Source organism: Panthera tigris, chromosome C2 (genome assembly GCF_018350195.1).
Source record: "Panthera tigris isolate Pti1 chromosome C2, P.tigris_Pti1_mat1.1, whole genome shotgun sequence".
NCBI classification, from domain to species: Eukaryota; Metazoa; Chordata; class Mammalia; order Carnivora; family Felidae; genus Panthera; species Panthera tigris.
Window position 1 is genome coordinate 112,731,753 of NC_056668.1, and position 6,000 is coordinate 112,737,752.

The following is a 6,000-nucleotide window of genomic DNA, read 5'->3' on the forward strand; positions in this document are numbered from 1 at the left end:
TGATGGATGTTGCACTATATCAAAGGCTTTTTCTGCATCTATTGAAATGATCATATGGGTTTTATCCTTTCTCTTATTGATGTGCTGTATCACATTGACTTGCAAATATTGAACCACACTTGCATCCTGAGAATAAATCCCACTTGACTGTGGTGAAATAATTTTTAATATGTATTGTTGGATTCAATTTGCTAGTATTTTGTTGAGGATTTTTGCATCTACGTTCATCAGAGATATTGGTCTGTAGTTCTCCTTTTTTTGTGGTTCTTTATCTGGTTTTGGTATCAAGGTGATACTGGCCTCATAGAATAAATTTGGAAGCTTTCCTTCCTCTTTTATTTTTTGGAATAGTATGAGAAGAACAGATATTAAGTCTTCTTTAGATGTTTGGTAAAATGCACCTGCAAAGCTTGTTTGTTGGGAGGTTTTATTATCATCATCATCATCATCATTATTATTACTTATTCAATTTCATTGCTGGTAACCAGTCTGTTCAAATTTTCTATTCCTTCTTGTTTCAGTTTTGGCAGGTTATATGTTTCTAGGAATTTATCCATTTCCTCTAGGTTGTCCAATTTGTTGGCATATAGTTTTTCATAATATTCTGTTGCAATTGTTTTTATATCTGTAGTATTTATTGTTTTTTTATTTCTCCCCTTTCATTTGTGATTTTGTTTATTTGGCTCTCTCTCTCTGTCTCTGTCACCTTTTGTTTCTGATGAGTCTGACTAGAAGTTCATCAATTTTGTTGATCTTTTCAAAAAGCTAGCTCCTGGTTTTATTGATCTGTTCTTTTTTTTTTTTTTTTTTTTTAGTTTCTAGATCATTTATTTCGGTCTAATATTTATTATTTCCTTTCTTCTGCTGGCTTTGGTTTTGTTTGTTCTTTTTTTTTTTTTCCTAGCTTCTTTAGGTGTAACATTAGATTGTTTATTTGAGATTTTTCTTGCTTCTTGAGGTAGGCTTGTGTTGTTATAAACTTCCCTCCTAGAACCACTTTTGCTGCATCCCAAAGCTTTTGGACCTACGTGTTTTCATTTTCATTTGTTTTCATGTATTTTTAAAATTTCTTCTTTGATATTTTGGCTTGCCCATCCATTCATTATTTAGTAACATGTCACTTAACCTCCATGTATTTTTGCTCTTCCAGATTTTTTCTTTCTTTTCTTTTTTAAAAATGTTCATTTATTTTTTAGAAAGTGGGGGAGGGGCAGAGAGAGAATTGCAAGCAGGCTCTTTGCTGTATGCACAGAGCCTGATGTGAGGCTTGAACTCATGAACCATGAGATCATGACCTAAGCTGAAATCAAGAGTTGGATGCTTAAATGATTGAGCTACCCAGGTGCCCCTTTCCCGATTTTTTCTTATGGTTTATTTCTAGTTTCATATATTGTGGTCAGAAGAGACGCATGGTATGACTTCAATCTTTTTTAATTTGTTGAGGCTTGTTTTGTGGCCTAATACGCGATCTGTTCTGGAGAATGTTCTATGTGCACTTGAAAAGGATGTGTACTCTACTGTTTTAGGGTAGAATGTTCTGAATATGTCTGTTAAATCCATTTGATCCAGTGTGTCATTCAAAGCCATTGTTTCCTTGTTGATTTTCTGTTTGAATGATCTGTCCATTGATGTAAGTGAGGTGTTAAAGTCCCCTAAAACTATTATTGTTTTACTATTGATTAGTTCCTTTATGTTTGTTATTAACTCTTTTATGTATTTGAGTGCTCTCATGTTGGGTGCATAAATATCTTCTTGTTAGGCTATCCTCTTTATTATTGTATAGTGCCCTTCTTTATCTCTTGTTACAGTCTTTGTTTTAAAGTCTATTTTGTTCTATATAAGGATTGCTACTCTGGCTTTATTTTGATATCCATTTGCATGATAAATGTATCTCCATCCCTTCACTTTCAATCTGCAGATGTCTTTAGGTCTGAAGTGAGTCTCTTATAGGCAGCATATAGATGGGTCTTGTTTCTTAATCCACTCTGTCATACTATGTCTTAATTGGAGCATTTATTCCATTTGCATTCAAAGTAATTATTGATAGGTATGTATTTATTGCCATTTTGTTACTTGTTTTGTGGTTGTTTTTGCACTTTTCCCCTGATACTTCCTTCTCTTGTTTTTTTTTTTTTTTTTTTCTTTCTTGTGGTCTGTTGGTTTTCTTTAGTGATATACTTGGATTCTTTTCTTTTTATTGTTTGAACATCTGTTACTGGTTTTTGGTTTGTGGTTACCATTAGGTTTGTATATAACATCTTCTGCATATAGCAGTGTATATTAAGTTGATAGTTGCTTAAGTTTGAACCCATTCTTTACTCCTCTCCCCTCCCATGTTTTAGGTATATGGTGTCATATTTTATGTCCTTCTATTTTATGAATTCCTTGACTGATTTTTACAGAAATACTTTTTTTTTTTTTTTTTTTTTTACTGTTTTTATGCTTTTTCCTTTAATACTCTCACTTACGGTCTCTCTTTTCCACTTAAAGGATCACCTTTAATTTTTCTTGTAGGGCTGGTTTAATGGTCATGAACTCCTTTAGGTTTTGTTTGTCTGAGAAACTCTATCTTGCCTTCTATTCTGAATGATAAGCTTTCTGGATAGAGTATTTTGGCTACATATTTTTCTCTTTCAGCACTTTGAATATATCATGTCACTTCCTTCAGGCTTGCAAGGTTTCTGCTGAAAAATCCTCTGATAGCCTTATGGGGTTTCCCCTTGTATGTAACTAGCTTCTTTTCTCTTGCTGCTTTAAAATTTATTTCTTTATCTCTGCTTTTTGCATTTTAATTACTATGTGTTGGTATAGACCTTGGGTTGATTTGGGAGTGGGGGGAATCCTGTGCCTCCTGGATCTGGATATCTGTTTCCTTCCCCAGATTAGGGAAGTTTTCAGCTAGTATTTCTTCAAATAAGTTTTCTGCTCCCTTTTCTCTCTCTTCTTCTGTGATCCCCATGATATGAATATTATTACATTTGATGGAGTCACTGAATTTCCTAAGATTATTCTCAATTTTTATAATTTTTTTTCTTTCATTTGCTCAGCTTGGTTACTTTCCATCACTCTGTCTTCTAGGTCTCAATTTGTTTCTCTACTTCCTCTAGCCTGCTATTTATTCCATCAGATGTATTTTTAATTTCACTTATTGTGTTTTTCATCACAGATTGGTTCTTTTTTTATCTCTTTGTTAAGGGTCTCACTAATGTCCTCCACTCTTTTCTCAAGTCCTGTGAGTATCTTTATGATCATTCCTTTAAATTCTCTATGGGACACATTATTTATATCTGTTTCACTTAGGTCTCTTGCTATGATTTGGTCCTCTTCTTTCATTTTGGACCTATTCTTCTGTCTTTTCATTTTCTCTACCTCTCTATGTCTCTTTCTCTGTGTTAAGAAAGTTAGCTATGTCTCTTGCTCTCGAAGGTAATGGCCTTATGAAAAAGAGATACTATAGAGTCGTGTAGTGCAGTGTCTCCTGTTCCCCAGGACGTGGCACTTTAGGGAGTGTGTCCTATGTGTGTTGTGTGTACTCTGCTCTTGAGTCCTAGCCTCTTTTTCCTTCAGTCCAGTCATCTGCAGAGGCTGTCTTTGCCTGTTGTGGGCAGTGTTTGGTCCCTGCCAGGTAGGGCACATTTTAACAAGGTGTGCACTGGTGTGCTTGTGAAATGAAACCTGCCACCACTGCTGCCAGAAGAGAGGCCATGCACAAGGCAGGTCGGAAGACCCAGTGCCAGTGAAGTTTGTGCCAGTCTTCTGGGGGAGGGGGCCTGCAGTGCTGGGACTGAGGCAAGCATGACTGCTAAGGGCAGACCTGCCAAAGTGCAGGGGGACAGGGCTTGGTATAAGCAAGTTAGGCAGCGAATGTTGATGCTCAACTGGTTCCCACAGCAAGTGGCCCTGTGCTCATGTTGAAGGGAAGAGGGAGGAAATGGCACTTGCCAGTTTCTTTGTTCCCAGAGGGGACTCCTTGTGATCCTTGCTTCTCAGGGCCATGCTCTGCAATGAGTACATCACTCTCCCTCCCATATGCCACAGGTCTTTTTCTTTTCTTTTTCTTTTTTTAAAGTTTATTTATTTTTGAGAGAGAGACAGAGACAGAGAGTGAGCAGGGGAGGGGCAGAGAGACAGAGAGACACAGAATCCAAAGCAGGCTCCAGGCTCTGAGCCATCAGCACAGAGACCAACTCGGGGCTTGAATTCACGAACCATGAGATCATGACCTGAGCTGAAGTCGGATGCTTAACTGACTAAGCCACCCAAGCACCCCTGCCACAGGTGTTTTTCAAACTGTTCCTTCTGTGCTGTATTTTCACTGGCTCTGGTGCTGTCTCCACGCAGGTGGAGACTCAGCTTCCTAACACCCTCCAGGCTCCCCCCAAGCTCAGTAATTTTTAAAATTCCAGTATTTAAGTTCTGTTAGTCATAAGAACTTGCTAAGTTTGGCCAAATGTTATGGGGATTCATCTTCCTTGTGCAGGCTCCCCAGCATGACAGTCTGTTTCTTGCCCTTCTCTGAGACCCAGCTCTGTCCAGCCATAAATGGCCATGGTTTCTTTCACTCCCAAACCACACCTTCACTCTTCTTACCTTCTTCAGTATGGCCTCTTCCCTACCTTTAGTTGCAAAGTCTGTTCTTCCAGTCTTCGGCCCATTTTCTGTGTTATTTACACTGATGTGAGTGCTATCTAGTTGTGTCTGTGGGATGAGGTGAGCTTAGGGTCCTCTTACTCTGCCATCTCCCCAGCTTTCTGACCTGCAAATAAATTTTTGAAATGAATTCTTAGAAGTGAGAAGTTTGTGTCAAAGAATATATGCAGTCAGATACTACTGAATTCCCTTCCATTCTATTTTATATTCTTAGCCAGTATCCCTATGTAGTTACCTTCTATAATGTGGTATATATGACTGAAAATAACAATGTGTATTCTCGAATTTTTGGTGTCAGTTCTGTTTGTTCCTTTGGTAAAATTGTTAATTATGCTGTTTAAATATAGTTTTATTAATTTTTTAACCTCCTTTTTTAAATGTTTGTTTATTTTGAGAAAGATAGTGTATATGTGAGTGGGGGAGGAGTAGAAATAGAGAGAAAGGGAGAGAGAGAGAGAGAGAGAGAGAGACAGATAATCCCAAGCAGCTGATAGCACAGAGCCTGATGCCAGGCTCAAACCCACAAACCATGAGATCATGACCTGAGCTGAAGTCAAGAGTCTGGTGCTTAACTGACTGAGCCACCTAGGCACCCCTGTAGTGTATTTTTCTGTCCCTTTATGTTCAATCTTTCTATGACATTATGTTTTGTGTCTAGTTTGAATAGCATATACTTGGATTTTGGTCATGTTTTAACTTGTTATGATGATGATCATAATTATCATCACTATTTTATTTTGCTTACTTTTAATTTCCATTCCTACCTTCTGTTGGATTTATTGAGATTTCAGGTTGCTGGGGCTTTTTAAGGGCAAAATATATCTTAAAAGCACAACATTTTCTTTGTTATAATTTTTACCTGTGGCTTTTTTGTTTCAGAAATTGGAGACCATCTTTTCATTAAGCTGTAGTTCCTTCCTTCTCTTCCAGTTTAGGGAAAGTTGGAGAAAAGCTTATTTTGTAGAAACTAATTCGAAATTATTTTCATTTTTAAGTCATAATTTAAGTGTATATAAAGCACACAAGATGGTATTTCACAGTGTATGAGGCTTTTGAAAAAATAACATTTTTATTGTAATCTTTTGTACTGTAAAAATTTCCTATAAATACAATCAAAGAGACTCTTCTGAATATTCCTGTTATTAGGAAATATGCACTAAAATATTTACGGGGGAGGTGGGAGGGGGGATAGGTGAAACAGGTGATAGAGATTGAAGCATACACTTATGATGAGCACTGAGTAATGCATAAAATTGTTGAATCACTATATCATACGCCTGAAACTAATATAACACTGTATGTTAACTAGCTGGATTTAAAATAATAATAAAAATTGTTTTTAAAGGAAAA